Raw genomic sequence first — 19,094 nt, forward strand, 5'->3', positions numbered from 1 at the left:
TCCGTTCTGATCCAGTGCAGTCCTGGTGGTGTTGGCCACAGGGTTGCTTGTGTCACATCACCCCCACCTCCTGGTGGCTTCGAACGGAAAGAGAGCTTCTGTTTGTTTGGAATAAAATAAGAGAAGAGAACAAGAGTATCTGCCTAGTAATGAAGAGAATTCTTCTGGATCTTGTCCAAGACCTTGTACCTTTGTAAGTCTATAAGAACTACAGTGTTAATGGTCTTGGGGGTGCCCCTGAAAGCAAATACAGATTAGATCACAACTTCTGAGTCCTTTTGAACATCTGCAAAGCCTTCCAAAAAAGGATGGGTACTGAGCTTATTAGTAATACTAATACGGAGAAATACTGAGCTTATTAGTAATACTAATACTGAGAAAAATACAATAAATACCTAACTCTGCAATACCCAGACACCAAAGAACATCTACAGGCATCAACACCATCCAAGAAAACACAACCTCACCACATGAACTACATAAGCCACTAGGGAGCAAGCCTGAAGCCACAGAGATATGTGACCTCTCAGACAGACAACACAAAGTATCTGTTTTGAGGAAACTCAGGAAATTCAATATAACAGGGAGAAGAAACTTAGGATTCTATCAAATAAATTTAACCAAGACATTGAAATAATTAAAAAGAATCCAACAGAAATCCTGGAGCTGACAAATGCAATTGACAACCTGAAGAATGCATCCGAATCTTTTAATATGAGGACAGATCAAGCAGAAGAAAGATGGTGTGAGCTTAAAGATAGGCTATTTCAAAATACGTAGTCACAGGAGACCCAATAAAAAAATTTTTAAAATGAAGCAAGCCTACAGGATTTAGAAAATAGCCTCAGGGGCAAATCTGAGAGTTTAAAGAAGAGGTAGAGATAAAGATAGGGATCGAAAGAATAGTCAAAGGGATAATAACAGAGAACTTCCCAAACCTAGAGAAAGCTATTAATATCCAAGTACAAGAAGGTTATAGAACACCAAGCAGATTTAACCCAAAAAACGCTATCTGAAGACATTTCATAATCAAACTCCCAAAGGTTAAGGATAAAGAAAGAATCCTAAAAGCAGCAAGAAAAAAATAAACAAATAACACACAATGCAGCTCCTCCAATACATTTGGCAGCAGACTTCTCTGTGGAAACTTTATGGGCCAGCAGAGAATGGCATGACACATTTAAAATGCTGAAGGAAAAAAAAACCTTTTGCCTTAGAATAGTATATCTGGAAAAAAAAAAAAAAAATCCTTCAAACATGAAGAAATAAAGACTTCCCCAGACCAACAAAAGCTGAAGGATTTCATCAACACCAGACTACAAGAAATGCTAAAGGGAGTACTTCAATCAGAAAGAAAAGGACATTTATGAGCATTAAGTAATCACATGAAAGTACAAAACTCACTAGTAATACTAAGTACACAGCAAAACTCAGAATATTATAACATTCTAACTACAGTGCTACAGTGTTATTAGAAAACAAAAATCTAAAAATCCAACCAAAAAGAGGCAAAATATTTGAATAGACATTTCTTAGAAAGAAGACAAATTGCAAACAGGTATGTTAAAAGGTTCTCAACATTATTTATTGCCAGGAAAATGCACATCAAAACTACAATGAGATGTTATCTCACTCCACTTAAGATGGCTTATATCCAAAAGACAGACAATAACAAGTGCTGGTGAGGATGCAGAGAAAAGGAAACCCTTGTATATTGTTGATGGAAATGTAAATTATTCCAACCACTAGGGAGAACAGTTTAGAGGGTCGTCAAAAAGCTAAAAATAGAGCTACCACTCTATTGTGTACCAATGCTGCTCCTAGGTATATTCTCAAAAGAAAGGAAATCAGTATATGGAAGAGATATCTGCACCACCATGTTTATTGAAGCACGAGTCATAATAGCCAAGACTTGGAAGCAAACTGAGTATCTATAAACAAAAGAATGGATAAAGAAAATCTGGTACATGTTATGTAACAAATTATTATTTGGTACTATAATAATTATTCACAACGAATTATTCAGTACTAACAAAGAATGGTATCCTGTCACTTGCAACAACATGGATGGAACTGGAGGTTATTATATTAAGTAAAATAAGCCAGGAACAGAAAGACAAATATCACATATTCTCACTTATCTGTGGGAGCTAAAAATTAAAACAATGAACTCATGGAGATAGCAAATAGAAGGATGATTACCAGAGGCTAGGAAAGGTAGTCAGTGAGGTAGGGGCAGGGTAGTGAAAAGTGAGGATGGTTAATGGATGCAAAAAAGTATTTAGACAGAATAAATAAGACCTAGTATTTGCTAGCACAGCAGGGTGATTACAAAAAATAGTTTAATTGTAAGTTTAAAAATAACCTAAAAAGTATAATTGGATTGTTTAAAACACAAGTGATAAATTATTGAGATGATAGATATATTTACCCTAATATGATTATTACACATTGCATGCCTTATCAAAACATCCCTTGTAACCCATAAATATATACACTTAGTACATACAAAAATTTTAAATGTAAAATTAATTAAAAAGAAAACAAAAGGGTTTGGGTTATTGAAAGAGTAAATAAGATTGATAGAATGATAGCTAGACTAATAAAAAAAAGTGAGAAGATCGAAATAAACACAACCAGAAATGACAAATGGGACATTACCACCAACCACAACAGAAATACAAAAACCTCTCAGAGACTACTATAAATACTTCTATGCATACAATCTAGAAAACCTGGATGAAATATATATAAAAAAAAAAAAAAAAAAAAAAACTGAAAATATGCCAGCGCCCAAGATTGAACCAGGAAGAAAACGAATTCTGAACAGACCAAAAATGAGTTCTGGAATTGATTCTGTAACCAAAAGCCTACCAACAAGAAAAGGCCCAGGACCAGACAGAATCACTACTAAATTTTACCAGATATAGAAAGAAAAGCTGTATTATTCCGGCTGAAACTAGTCCAAAAAATTGACAAGGAGGGATTCTTTCCTAACTCACTCTAAGAGACCAGCATCATCCTGATACCAAGAGCTGGCAGAGAAACAACAAAAAAGAAAACTTTGAGCCAGTATCCTTGATAAACACAGATGCAAAAATCCTCAACAAAATACAATTTTATCACATGTGTAAGTTATAGCATCCACACCCAGAATCAGATACTGAACAGTTTCATTATCAGAAGGATTCTTCATGTTTCCCTTTTATAACCAGAGTTCCCTCACAGCTAATCCCTGGCAATCAGTAATCTGTTGTCTATTTAAAAAATGTTGTCATTTCAAAAGTTACATAAATAAAATCATACAATATTTAACTTTTTAGATTAGCTTTTTTCGCGCAGCATAACTTCCTGAAGATTCATCTCAATAGTAGTGTGAATCAATAGTGCATTCCCTTTTAGTGCTTTTTTTATATGGTATGTGCGTTACATGTTTTTTTGAACACTTACCTGTTGAGACACTTCTATACTAATGCCAATTTTTTACCATTACAAATAAAGCTACTATGAACATTCATGTTCAGGTTTATGTGTGACTATAAATTTTCATTTATCTAGAAAATGTCTAAGAGGGCAATTGTAGAGCAATATGATAACTCCATGCTCAGTTGAAACTAAAAAAAAATTCTAAACTTTTTCTAAAGGGGCTGTACAATTTTATATTCCAAGGAGCAAATATATGAGTAATACAGATCCTTTGTTTTCTCAGCAGTATGTTGTTGTCGCTATTTTTTATTTTAGCTATTCTGATAGTTATACAGTGATATCTCTTTGTAATTTTAATCTGCATTACTGATCACTAAAATCATTCTCTTTGTGATTTTAACCTGCATGCAGAAATCTTTTCATCTGCATATCTGTTATCTGTGTACCCTATTTGGTGAAGTGTCAGTTCATATATTTTACCCATTATCTAATTTGATTGCCTCTTTTGTTACATTTTGAGTTTTGAGAGTTATTTTTAATATATCCTAGATACCAGTTTATTACTGAATGTGTGCTTTGAAAAATGTCTTCTCTCACTCTTTAATTTGGTTATTATACTTTTTACATGTGTTTCAAACAGTGAACGTTTATAATTTTAATGAGACAAATGTATCTATTTTCTCTGTATGGATTGGCTTATAATATCAAGTCTACAAACTCTTTGCCTAGACCTAGATTTTAAATATTTACTATTCTTTTACCAAAAAAAAAAAAAAACGTATTTTACATTTAATTCTATGATGGTCATATTTCTGTGTCAACCTGATTGAACTACAGGGTGCCCAGATATTTGGTTAAACATTATTCTGGATATGTCTGTAGGGGTGTTTTTGTATAAGATCAATATTTGAAACTGTAGCCCTGAGTAAATCAGAACGCCCTCTCTAATGTGGAGGGCTCTCATTCAATCCACTAGAGGCTTGAATAGGTAGAAATAGGAAGGTAGAAGTAGGAAGGATTCTCTTTCTCAGACTTTCTTTGAGCTGAGACATCAGTCTTCTCCTGCTTTCAGGCTTGAACTCAGATGGGAACTTACACCATCAATTCTTCTGTTTCTTAGACCTTCAAATTCAAACTGGAGTTTATAATTGGCTTTATACATATGTATGTGTATGTAAAAGTATATACGTATGTGTATAACTTACGTATCTATTATACATACATACATATATATAATACTTTCCTGTTTGTTTCTGTGGAGAATACTGTCCAGTGTAAATTCCAAAATTCAATTTGAATTTACTTTTGTGTAAGGTGTGAGGTAGTTTAGATTGAGGTTTGTATGTTTCTTTTTTGTTTATTTATTTGGCCTACAAATTTCAATTACTCAAGCACCACTTGTTGAAAAGGTAATTAATAATCCTTGGCATTGCTTACTCATCTTTTTCAAAAATCATTTGAAATGACATCAAAGGAGCTCCACAAAATGTGATTCTAAATAAAACACTGACCAAAGATAAAGTAAATATCAACATTTAAGAACTCTGGAAATCATCCAAAGGCTTGCAACAATCCAAGGACCGTTTATTCATGAAAACATTTAATCTCAGTAAGAACATTAAGTTTTATGGCATTTTAACTTCTTATATTCCAAGTACCCTGTCTCTAGCTCTGCAGTTGCCTTGTAAATAACAGTTCCACAGTCATGGGAAAACCCAGCAACCGATAAGCCACGGGAGGGGAAAAATAAGTTCAAAGCTCCCCCAACAGCAGCATTCTCAAAAAATAGTCATAATTTGATCTTTCTGGAAGTTCTCTGAAAACTCTTACTTAGAGACAGAGACTCTAATGGCCACAAGGAACAAAGATACAAATTCTACAAAATCAGTTCGAAAAAGTCACTAAACAAACAGCAACAATAAAAAGAAAAACAAGCAGCAACAACACCAAATCCTCAGCAAGAGAGGAATCTGAATTCCAGAATTGCCAAATGATTTGTTTTAAATATCCAGTTTTCAAAAACAAATTACAACATATACAGAGCAACAAGCACAGGAAAAAACAGTGAATGGAAGATATCCTTAAGGATGTAGACTTACTAGAGAGACATTAAATCAGCTCTTTTAAATATATTCAAAGAACTAAAAAGAACCAATGTATAAAGATCTAAAAAAAACTATGATACCAATTTCCCAACAAATGAGAATATCAATACACAGAAATTATATTCTTTAAAAGTACCAAATATAAATTTTTGAGTTAAAAAGTACACCAACTGGATGGAAAAATTTACTGGAGTTGCTCAACAGGAAATTTGAGCTGAAAAAAATAATAGATAATTTTAAGATAGATCCATTGAGATTGTTTAGTATGAACAACAGAAAGAAAAAATAATGAAGACAAATTAATAGGACCTCAGAGACCTGTCAGACATTAGCAAGCATGTCAGCAAGCATAAAATGAGAATCATAGAAGAAAAGAAGAGAAGAAAAAGTGAAGAAAAAGATATTTAAAGAAATAATGGATTAAAACTACAAAAAGTTATGGTAAACATCCACGCACACATTCAAGAAGCTCAATAAACTTCCAAATAGGATAAAATAAGACATCCACAGATAGACATATCAAAAATCTAACTGTCAAGAAACAAAGGCAAATATTTCATCTTGAAAGCAGCAAGAGAAAGGCAGCTCATCAAAAACACAGAACCCTAAACAAGATTAACAGCTGATATCTTCAACAAAAACAATGCAAGCCAGAAGTCAGTGATATAACACATTCAAAGTGATGGAAGAAAACGACTGTCAAACAAGAATCCTATATCCAAAATATTTTCCTGAAAAAGTTAAGGAAAAGTTGAGACATTCCTAGATAAATATAAGCCAACAAAATTTATTGCTGTTAGATGTACTCCACAAGAAGTACTAATGGATGTGCTTAGGATTTAATGAAAAGACACTTGATAGTAACTGAAACCTACATGCGGAAATAAAGAGCACCATTAAAGGTAACTACATAGGTAAATATAAAGAGTATGATTGTGTATTTTATTTTTAACTCTCTTCTCTCTGATTTAAAAGATAAGGGCATAAAGCAAGAAGTGTAAAAGTGTTTATAGGTATATACTGTATAAAGATGTAATTTGTATAATCATCATAGCACAAAGTAGTGAGGAAGAGATAAAAGCATAACAGCAAAGTTGATACTGATAAAATATATATTTTAAAAATTCATATCCAAATTATGAATTTAATTTGGTATTTCTAACTATACACATAACTTTAAATACATATAATTTTAAGTTAAGATGTTAATTGCAGTCCACAGGGAAAGCACTTTTTTAGAAGCCTCAAAAATACAGTAAAAAAATGGTTCACCATATAACATCAATTTAGCAAAAAGAAATAGCAATAAATGAAGAAAGAAAGAAAAAGCTATGAGATATAGAAAGAAATAACAAAATTGCTATTTACTTTAGTTATCAGTAATAACTTTAAGTATACTGAAAATGGATTAAACACAACATTAAAAAGAGATTGGCAAAATGGATTAAAAACTATGACCTAATAACATATCTATAAGAGACACAACTTAGATTCAAAGACACAATAAATTGAAAGTAAGAGAATGGAAATGACATACTATGTAAATGCTAAACAAAAGAGAGACTGAGAGGTTAAGACTAATAAATAAAATACTACTTATACGAAAATTGTTACTAAAAACAAAGAAGGATTTTTTTTGTAATGACAAAAAGGTCAGTCTATCAAGGGTAAATAACACTTATAAACATATATGCACCTAAAAACAGAGCCCCCAAATCCATGAAATAAAGACTGAGCAAATTTAAGAGAAATACACAATTCAACAATAATCATTGGTGATATCAATACCCCATTTCAAATCCAAAACTGTATAGAAGATAATCAAGAAAAGAGAAGATTTGAGTAACACTCTAACTAGACTTAGCAAACATTTACAGAAAACTCCATCCAACAACAGCAGAATACCCCTATTTCTCAAGTGCACATGAAACACTCTCAGAATAGACCATATGTTAGAACATAAAACAAGTCCCTATACATTTGAAGGGACTGAGAACATATTAATATGCTCTCCAACCACAGCAAAACAAATTAGAAGTCAATAAAAGAAGGACATTTGTAGAAACTAAGCTCTATTTTCTTTAATAACTAATGAGGCCGAGAAAGAAATATCTAAGGAAATTAGAAAATACAACATAATAAATTCTACTAGATGCAGCTAAAGCAGTGCTAAAGTGAAATTTTCAGTTGTAAATACTTACATTGAAAAATAAGAAATGCCTCCAATCAATAACCTAATATCTACCTTAGAAAACTATAATAAGAAACACAAACTGAAACAAAAGCAAGCAGAATGAAAGAAATTTAAAATGAAGAATAAGGATAATAAGTGAAATAGAAAACAGGAAAACAATAAAGAAACTCACTGAAAACAAAAGTTGTACTTTTTTTAAAGATCAATCAAGATGACAAAACTTCAGTAAAAAGAAAAAGACTAGGGGAAAAAAAGATGATTAAGTTACTAATACCAGGAAAGAAAGTGGGAACATTACTAGGAATAAAAAAGGATTTTAGGAATAAAATCTTTTCTAGGAATAAAAAAGGATTATAAGGGAAGACTACAAAGAACTGTATGTCAAATATTAAACAACCTAGATAAAATAGACAAATTTATAGAAATAAACAAACTTTAAAAGCTGACTCAAGATGAAATAGAAAATCCAAATAGAACTGCAAGTAAAGAAATAAAATTAATAATTGTAAAACTTCTCACAAAGGAAAGCCCAGGCCCAGGTAGCTTCATGGGTGAATTCTACCAAACACTCAAAAGAAAATTATTACCAGTATATTACAATATCTTCCAAAAAGAGAATAAGAAGGAATATGTTTCAATATATTGTATGAGGTGAACATACACTGACACTAAAACCAGACAAAAAAATTATAAGAAACAATAGACATTAATATTACTTAAGAATGTGGATACAAAAAAACCTCAATAAGACATTTGCAAACTCAATCCAGGGATATATGAAAAGTATTATAAACCCAAACCAGTGATATTTTTGTCAAGGATGCACAGTTTATTTAACCTTTAAAAACCAATCAATGTAATCAAATATATAATCATATTATAGACAAGTTTACATTCATATGCCTAAGGGATATACATAAAAAGCTATTAAAGTTAATAAAAGACTTTAGCAGAAGGACATGAACAAAATGAAACCCTCGGAATCTCCAAGCTCTCACTCTCTGACAAAGACACCAACAAAACAACCAGAAGCTGTTAGAACCAATATTGTAAGAGCTCTTAAAAACAATCAGGGCTTATAGCACCCAAGCAAACACCCAATCAAGAAAAAAGCTATCTCCAAAATGGCAAAAGATGTGTGTGGTATCTTCATTCCCCCTTGTCTCACTATCTCCCCAGCACGGTGGCAGTCTTGGTCTTGAGCAGCAGCCACTAGGTTCCCCTTGAAGTGGAGGGAACAGAGCAGACCTTATTTGCAAATTATTATGTACATCTGTTCAAGCCTGGATGGGGGATACTTGAAGGACTAATTCATTCATCTCTGTCTCATTTAACTAGGAGCACAGATGGGGAAAGTGGCAGGCACTGCTTATATAGATACCAGGGGACAACAAACCACAGATGCCTGGGGCAAGAGATTCTGGGTGGGGACACACAGTAGACCATCTAAGTCATGGAGAAGAAGCTGGGGTAATACTTTTTTGGGAAATTAGGACATTCAAAAGCAGCTGCATATGTGGGATAATTTAGAAAGCTACATGTATGCTGCAGCAAAATGAATGGTCTGAAAAGTGCTGAGAAGCCTTTAGCCTTCACCTTAGGCTGATCGCTAGGTTCAGAGGAAGCTGAGCTCATTGGTGAAGAATTGATCTAGCACAGAGTCTGGGTACAAAGTCTGGGAGAGATAGTTTTCGTGTGTGTGTGTGTTTCAGTTTCTAGCATCCAAGGAAATCTCTGTAAAAACATTAACTGAACATGAGCTAAAGCAGACATTTCAGTAAGCACATGTAACAAGAAATAGTATTTCCATAAATAGTTTAGAAACGTTTCAAAACAAATAAACTACTACAGTCTTCAACAATTTCTAAAAACCTAGAAAATCCTGGTGTCATGAACTGAATGTGGCCCCCCAGATTCATATGTTAAAGCCCTACCCGAACCCGCAGTGTCCTGGTGTTTGGAGATGGAGCCTCTAGAAGGTGACTAGACCTATATAAGGTCATGACAGTAAAGCCTTCATATGGGATTAGTAGCCTTAGAAAAAGAGAAAGAGAGATACCTCTCAACGAGCATTTACGAAGATCCAGCAAAAAGGCTGCTGTCTGCAACCCAAGAAAACAGAGCACTCACTAGATATTGACCCTTCTGGCACCTTGAACTTGGACTTCCTAGCTTCTAGAACTGAGAGCAATAAATTTCTGCTGTTTAAGCAACTCAGTCTGTGATATTTTGTCATAGCAGCCTCAGCTAAGACACCTGCAAAAGGGGAAAATTTAATTGCCAGAGTTGCCACATTACAACAACTAAATGCCCAATTTTGAAGAACCAAAAATCACAGAGCATGCAAAGAAACAGGAAAAAAATGACACATTCAATAAAATAAGGTAAACTGACAGGCACTGTCTGTAAAGAAGCCCATGCTGATAAATGCACAGTTGAGGACTCAAGAGACTTTTCTGGAGGGCTGTAGAGGCCTCTCCTCCCCTCCCCTCCCCTCCCCTCCCCTCCCCTCCCCTCCCCTCCCCTCCTCTCCTCTCTCACCCATTTTGGTGCTCTGCTCTGCTATTTCTCACCTCCTTGCACACCCTGAAATCCCGGCACTCTCTCCTTAACTCAGGAAGGCCACTGAGCTTCAGCTGGGTTTCCCATTCTTAAACTGTGGCCTGAAATGCCTGTCCAGGAAGTAAGGCCAAGCAACCCCAGTTGTGCTGTGCTTCCTGAGGTCGGCTAGCCAAACACTCTTGTTTTATATCTTCTGTCTGGTTTGTGTTGTTGTTTGTTCAGGTAGGAGAGTAAATCCAGCCCCTATTTTCTTTTATCTTGGACAGAAGTGGAAGTTCATGTCTTATCTTTTTACTTTATTTATGATATCTTCTGCGGAAAGTTTAAATTTTCAATCACTCAATGTATCGATCTTTTACTCTATAGTTTCTTATGAGGCTTTATGTCAATTTGAGGCTATGTATCTATTTAATTTAAGAAATATGTCTATGTAAGATCTTCTCCAATGTTATGAATATATTTGCATACATTTTATTTAATAACTTTAGAGTGCACATGGGCACAATATAAATAAATAAAATATTTTTGTTAGAGAGTTTTTTACCCTCCTTGGTTTTATTTTCTATAACTCTTTTGAGGTTGTGAACCCCAAAATAAATAGTCAACTGTCTTCAAATTTTGTGTTCTATAGACTTTTCCCCACTGATCTAAAATGCTACATTTGTTATAGACTGAATGTCCATATTTTTATTTTTAAAATGTTCTGTTTTGTTGACCTATTTGTCTATTCCAGTCATTCCTCTTTGTCTGTTTTCAGTTATTTTTAGCTATGCCATTCTTGAGCATTATATTTTCCAGATCAATTGCATAATTATTTTCTCCAGTTGATTAAGGCTTTTTTAGAATTTTGATTGAGATAGCATTGAATGTATAGGCTAAGTTGGCCAGACTCAACATCTTTAAAACAGTGAACTTTCCCATCCAAAAATGTGCCATATGTCCATTTATTTGGGTCTTCCTTTATACTTTTTAGAAATGTAGAAATGTTTTATAGATTTCTTATTAATCATTGTGAGATTCCTGTGAAGTTTATTTCAGCTCTTTTTACAGATTTTGTTGCTGCTATAATTGAGATGCTTTTCCTATTTCATTTTCTAATTGTGTATTATTGATAATAAAGTGATGAAATTCACTTTTTCTACTCCTGGATTTTGTTGTATTGGTCTTATTTTCTCTGTTCTATTTCCCCGCTGTAGTGTGTGTGTGTGTGTGTGTGTGTGTGTATGTGTGTGTGTGTGTGTGTGTGTTGAGAGGGCCTTAGCTGTGTGCTCACCTGTGACTGTGAGGCTCCTTGCCAGCTTGTCTGTGAAGCACTTCTGTGTGTTGTCCTGTGCACAGGGAGGGCAGGCTGTGCCAGCAGCAGAAGTGACACCTCGGGGTGACAGCTTGAGTCTGCGCAGGTGCACCCATGGCTCCTGCACCAAGATGGAAGCCTCTAAGGATTCCAGTTGGCATGAGACAGAGGAGAGTTGAGGTGGAAATGCCCTTTCAGTGGCAGAACCCCCTCCTGTGTGCTCCAGGCTCCCACCACGCGTCATACCTCCACCCCCAACTCCATGCAGGCAGCCATGGGCTCTGGGCCATCTGAATATCTTTACTGCTCGTATTTCAGGAAGTGGCTTCTTCCTTCTGCACTATTCCATCTATCTCCTGTTTTCCATGGATTCCTCATTATTTTTGGTCCACAGAAAGTGCCCCTCTTGTTTTCTAGTGTTACAGAATTAACTTTCTATTAATGCCATTTCTAGGGAATTGGAATAGGATCAAGTAGGTAAAGGATGTTCTCAGCCCCATTCACTGGATTGCTTTTCAATAAGATCCCATCTAGTGCTCCGGCTCCACATTTTACCCCATTGCCTACCTGTTGGTACTCACACCTGGGTCATGCCTACTGCCCACCCCACATCTCTTCTCCCACTAAAGTGCCCAGTGTTGGAGGAGAACATCCCAGAGCTCAGAACCTTGTTCTCTCAAAGCTTCTCTGCCTTCCCTCTTTTTGCCTCAGCCCTGTGCTTTTTAACCTGCTGTGCATGTTGGGTATTTTTGAGGAGATATGTAAAAGATGTTTCTAAAAGTGCTAGCTGTGTGAATGAATTGGGATGGTGTTATCTCTGCTGAGTGCTGTGCTGTGATCCACTTTCTACTACACAGTTAGATCCAAAAAAAGGGCTAGTTCCAGACAACAGTTACATTTTTTAATGAAAATCTTCACATTAGGTGTATTAGTCCATTCTCACACTACTATAAAGAAATACCTGAGACTGGGCAATTTATAAAGAGATTTAATTGGCTCAGGGTTCCACAGGCCATATAGGAAACATAACAGCATCTACTTCTGGGGAGGCCTCAGGGAGCTTTTACTCATGGTGGAAGGCAAAGTGGGAGCAGGCCTCTTACATGGCAGAAGCAGGACCGAGAGAGAGCAGGGAGGTGCGACATATTTTTAAACAACCAGATCTCATGAGAACTCACTCACTATACAGTACCAATGGGGATGGTGCGAAACCCTTCATGAGAACTCCACTCCAATGATTCAATCACCTCCCACCAGACCCCACCTCCACCAGTGGGGATTACAATTAGACATGAGATTTGGGTGGGGACACAGATCCAAATGAAATCAGTGTGTTTGCCTGTTTTTGTTTTGCTATAAAGGAATACCTGAGACTGGTAATTTATAAAGTAAAGAGGTTTATTTGGTTCATGGTTCTACAAGCTTTACAGGAAGTATGGTGTCAGCATCTGCTGAAGCTTCAGGAAGTTTCCAATCATGGCAGAAGGCAAAGTGGGAGCAAGCACATCACATGGCAAGAGTAGGAGCAAGAGTCAGGGTGCAAGGAGGTCCTAGGCTCTTTGAAACAACCAGAGCTTGCATGAACTCAGAGCAAGAACTCACTCATTACTGCAGGGAGGGAAACAAGCTATTCAAGAGGGATCTGCCCCCATGACCTAAACATCTCCCACCAGGCGCCATCTCCAACACTAGGGATACATTTCAACATGAGATTTGGAGAGAACACACATTCCAACCCTATCACTCAAGAAATTAACCAAAATTGTATAATAATTCTTTATGTATCCATCACTCATCTTCAACAATTAACATTTTGCCTCTCTTGTTCCATCTATACCTTCTCCCACTTTCATCTCTTCACTCAATGGGTTATTTTTAATATCATTATGACAGTTTTTTTACTCGAGTTTAATATATATATATATATGCAAACCTTAGCCACAAAATTTTGACACACACATATACCTGTGTAACTTACACCCCTCATAATTTAGAACATTTACATTCTTTATCGAAGCTTTCTCCTGTTCCTTTCTACTCAATCCCTCAATCTCACAAGGTAATCACTGTTCTAATTCTTTTTACCCCGTATTAGTTTTGCCTGTTCTTGAGCTTCACATGCTTCTTTTGACCAGCAGTCTGTGAGATTCATCTATGTCAGTGTATCAGTAATTTGTTTCTCTTCGTTCCTGAGACATCTGTGTGAATATACCGTAATTTGCCTACCTTCCTTTGATGGGCATGTTTTTTCCCTGTTTTGGCTATTACATTTACCTACTCATCTTTGTATGGACATGAATTTTCATTTCTCTTGGATGAACCTATAGGAATGACGTGAGAAGGCCAAAACGTGGGTGCATGTTTAAATGATATAAAGTATAAGCCATTGTCTTACACTGTAGGATTTTCTTATAAATCATGTTATTTCACATCCCCATGAGGAGCATATAAGGGTTCTGGCTACTCCATGTTCTTGCCAACACTTAGTGCTGTCACTTTTTTTTGGTTTTAGACATTCTAGTGCTTAAAGTGTGCTACCTTGTGGTTTTATCTTAAATTTCCCTAATGACTGATAATGTTAAGAACCTTTCCATGTGTTTATTGACCATTCATATATCTTCATTTGTAGAGTGTCTGTTCAAACGTTTTGCCATTTTTAATGTGACAGTTTTATCTTACTGAGTTGTTTGAGTTCCTTCCATATTCTTGAAATTCCTTGTTAGAGATATATTTTGTGAATATTTTATCTTTTAGGCTTGTCATTTCATTTTCCTAATGGTATCATTTCTGTGAAGTCTAATTAATCATCTTTTTTCTTTTGTGGTTATCAATTTCTAAGCCTACTTAAAAACTCTTTGCTTATCCCAAGCCACCAAGATATTTTCTCTTGCTTTCTTCTAAAATCTTTATAGCTTTAGCTTTTATGTTTAGGTTTACGATCCCTCTTAAGTTAATTTCTGTATATGGTGTGTAGAAGAAGGTGGAAATTTTTTTCTGTCTCCTTTATTCAGTTGTTACAGCACCAATTGTTTAAAAGACTTAACTCATTGACTTGCTTTCATGTGTCTGTTGAAAATCAATTGACTCTATTAACATGGGTCTCTTTGGCCTTTGTATGCCCCACTGATCTTTTCATCTGTTCTTATGTCAATACCACACTGTATCTAATACTTTAGCTTTCTAAGAAGTCTTGAGGTCAGGTAACATCACTTCTACCAACTTACATTTGAGCCTTATACCTTACCCCACCCTGCTGTTCATTTCCTAGTATCAATCATTCCTTCCTTCCTTTCTTCGTTTACTTCACACTTATGGAGTGTCTAATATTTGCAAGGAGTTTTGAATACACACATAGTGAACAAAACAGAGGAAATCTTCATCTTCCTGGAACTTACGTTTCAATACCATCTTCTACTCCTGACACCTCACACTCACACTCAGGCTAAACTGGGAGCAGTGTCTGACAGTGCTCTCTGCCTCACTCACTCAGCCTCCTCGGCAGGCCATAGTTTCTGTGTGCTGACGGCCCCTCTAAGACATACACATACACACATACACACAGCCAGCTCACCTCAGCTGGGTCTAGCAGACACCCAGCCCCGCGGCAGAGCCCCTGGTTTCCTCCAGCCCAGCATCAGGACCCCATGCCCATCTTAGCTGAACCACCATTGCCTTCCCCCTTTGACTGCTCCAGGCCCATCCACACTTCCAGACCCCCAACTCCACCCTTCTTCACGGGCCTCTTAATACAGGAGACTTCCTTACTGAGGAGATCTGGCTCTCCCAGGTGAAATTTCTCAAGCTCTACAGCTATGGACTAGGGTCAGCTGGAAAGAAAACCTCAGCAAACTCTGCCAAATTAACAATATTTCTACTGCCAGCCCTCACTGTGATCTCATCTTGGGTGTGAAACCTCCAGCCGCAGTGACGCTGTCCACACAGCAGGTAACTCTGATAGAGGCCTGACTGCTGCATGGAGGCTCCACAGCTCTGAGATATGAGACAAGTCCCTCTCCTCATTTTCAAGTAGGACCACAGGAATCCTTGTGGCAGGGTTTTTAACACTTTTCAGTTTTTCACAGCATGAGCTCCAACAATTCCATTCATTACTAACCCCCAACCTGGTATTGCTGCTTAGATGCTTTCCTATTGCTTGGTATTTACTGGAATTAGGAAGTATTATTTACCATCCTCCCTATAGAAAGCACTTAAAATTATATAAAGATGACTTTTTAAAAAAATTATACATGCTTATTGTGAAAGGCATTTAAAATACATGAAAGTATAAGGAAGGAAGATAAAAATGACCCCAAACTCCTCCCCTGCCTCCAGGATAAGCACTGTTGGCAAATGGAGAGAGTGCTCCCACCTGCTCCATGCCTGGCTGTGCCTGGTGCAGGTCTCAGGAGCCGGACCCTCATCCGTGCCATGCTGCTTACTGACCTGCCTGTGACGTCAGCTCTCTTCCACTAACAATGCTCCCTGACAAATACATCAAGATACAAGAACCACTTGGTGTTTGGAGAAGGCTATTAAATCCCCTAATACGGTTTTTATTCGAATATATTTTTATGCCTGAAGGTGTCTTATAGAGAGAATTACCTAATGCTGAGCTTTTTATGATCCCTGCAGATGTCCGGAGATGCATTTTCAGTCTGGTCCCCAGGTTTGTTTTAAACCAAGAATATCCCGTGAATTAATTGTAAGTTACCAATGAGGAGTATATTAGGAAGCTGCAACTCAAGATGTTACATCAGACACCGCCCGCCAGTGGAAATAAGACAAGTGTTTTTGTGGTTGTTTGTTTTGTTTTTGTTTTTCTTTTGCCTCCTCAACCTCAAAGCCTGTGCAGAGAGCACAGGTGAAATGGAATGGGGAGAGAGAGAAAATGCGTGAGCCCCTGGAGGCTTGCACAGACTCACCCTTCTGATTCCCCATGGTGCTTTTTTGTGCACAGAAGCATCTGTAACAGGGGTGGGACTGTAATGATACAAGTAAGTTCCTAGCCTGGGGCAGACACCCAAAAATTAATGAATAATATTTCCATGTAATATTTTTTAAAATCAACATTAATACAAAATCCACAGTGAACAAAATATCAAAATCTTAGGTAACAGGACCAGAAACAAAGCTGGGCCAAGCCCTATGGAAGCTTGAGGCAAAAGGGGAAAAAGCAATACCACTTTTTATTAATTCTGATTTTCTGAATATTAAATTATGTGGCATTTATCTCAATTACCAAGTTTCTGGTGTCCCCTTCGATGTTGCACCCAAGCAAGTCCGTCCCTCCCCTTTCCTGATCTCACCCTTGTCTGTAACTCAGGTTAAAAGCATCGCCTGCTTGGACCCAGGGATCCATTTTCTCCCCGCTCAGAGCCTGACCCCTGAGAGATCTGAAAGAGGCCTTTGGGGAGCAGGGATGGGCAGGGCTGGAGGACAGTTACATCTCCTCCAGCTGAAGCACTGACTCTCTACAGTCAGGAGAACCTTCTCCAAGACCACATCTGCCAACAGTCATGCAGGAAGCAAAGGTTCATTTTATTGTACATGAACAGTGTGGTATGAAAGCCTTATGCAATACTCTAAATATTCCTTTAAAAAGTCAGAAAGCAAAGCCTTCTCACAATATAATTTGCACTCTTGCTTTTGCTCAGTGTTGGGCATAATTCCAGAAACGTAAGAAGTTGGCGTTAGTAGCAGCATATCATGTTGTTTGCAATTATTCAGGCGTGCCGCAGCCACAATCACCTCAATGCCCCTTTACCACACATCGAGGGTGGCAAAAACGGCAGCTCCCACATGGTTGCGAAGGCCCTTCCTGCTTCCAAAGTTTGCTGTTCTCACATCCTCTGGGGACTGCCCACACCTGCGTTGACCCTTGGCTGCCCAAAGGTGCAGGAGTCAGCATCATCTTTGAGAGGTTATCAGCGGCAAATTGCAACACAATTGTTTTCTGATGAACACAGGTCTGTTTCTAACACATTATTATTCATGAGAGTTAAGGTAGTACAGTTTGTCAGTTTTATTTTTATCACTCAGAATGGATTCAGTGTTATCCCTATAACAAGAACATGATGACGCCAATTCCCTTTCTTTGTTAGTGTGTTTTTCTGAATAATGGCATAGAAGGCTGAGGCAAGGTTTGTGCACAGTCCTGAAGAGCTGAGGCTGTGGCCAATTACTATGGCACATCCCTTTCTAGAAAACATTTCCCCAACTCTGGCTCCACCTCTGGGAGTGCCATGCCTGGAAACAGCCTGCCATGTGGATGTGGCAGAAACAAAAACACTGAGATTGGCAGATTAAGGGGATGGCCTTCATAGAACCTGGCCCAAGGAGGGTGCCCAGGCCCCAGAGGGAAGACTGTCGGAGCTTCTTCTCAACAGACCCATGAAAAGGGAAGGCTTCTGCCTGTTTGAGGATATGCTCACACCCCACATCTTTCCAGAGCTGACAACAGGCAGACCTCGCTGAGGTGAACATGGCCTGTTTAATATCACTAAAAGTCTATCACCCGCGGGACAGGGTCTGAGGGTACCTGTTGATCCCTATACATTTGTCTAGACTTGTTCTGTGCCTCACATGTGAGATTCTGGGACCAGAGACAGAGAAGAGCCAGGACTTGGCCTCAGGGATCCCAGTCCAGGGGGTATGACTGAGGCGAGCAGAGAGAGAATGGGTACCTTCCCTACCTGGGATACAGTATAAGGAAACGGGGAGCCTCCTGGGGAAGGGTGATCCAGAAGAATGGGGAGTCTAGGTAGAGGGAACAGGACTAGCAAAGGTGCACTAGCAGGATAGTCCCTTCTTTCCTTATATCCTCATGATCTGGAATGATGTCTGTACCTGGTAGACGTTCAGTGAAGTTATATTGAATGAAACAAAACACAAACACTATACAAAGAATGTGCACAATCATCTTTCAAACTTTTTTTTTCTTTTTGAGAAAGAAAATCAGAATCTCCTTTTCATATAAATCAAAAATGCTGCTAGCACCTGGGACACATGGCTGTCCCTACTGGCAGGAGCCTTCTTCCTCAGGGTCTGCCCACAGTTCAGTCAAGGACAGTCCTGGTCAGTGGCCACATTTTTACAAACAGTGCTCCAGTGATACTCATATTTATAAAGGGAAGAGTTCACATTTCTTTCAAGTGTCGAAGTGTTTGCTCATGATGTTCTGTAGACAGCATTCATCTCTTTCTGCCCCCACCCCCCGACCAACATCAGACTCTCTGTGATATAGACACGCTCCCTACTCAGGCCTTATATTTTCATGGAAAATGAGCAATTCCAGGCAGGAGGCATGGATCTTCAGTTTGTTTACAAATTCCACTTTGTTCATCTGCGACAGGTCCTTGACACCCTTGGTCTCTATCCCTGGATTCTCAGAGCCCAGCAGTATGTACAAAGTAGGATTCCTCACCACACTGAGGCTTCATGACTCCTACCTGGAATTGCCCACTCTTCCCACTAAGCCACTCCTCCCGTTCTGTTGTTGCCAAAGGAAAGCACT

General features: G+C 37.7%; 1 long non-coding RNA gene across 1 annotated transcript in view; it reads right to left on the reverse strand.

Moving 5' to 3' along the window:
• LOC117095184 overlaps positions 1–19,094 on the reverse strand; it is a 173,779-nt gene that overhangs the window by 121,210 nt on the left and 33,475 nt on the right. The window lies entirely within an intron of this gene.

This window comes from Trachypithecus francoisi, unplaced genomic scaffold (genome assembly GCF_009764315.1).
Source record: "Trachypithecus francoisi isolate TF-2019V2 unplaced genomic scaffold, Tfra_2.0 Lachesis_group13, whole genome shotgun sequence".
Lineage (NCBI taxonomy): Eukaryota > Metazoa > Chordata > Mammalia > Primates > Cercopithecidae > Trachypithecus > Trachypithecus francoisi.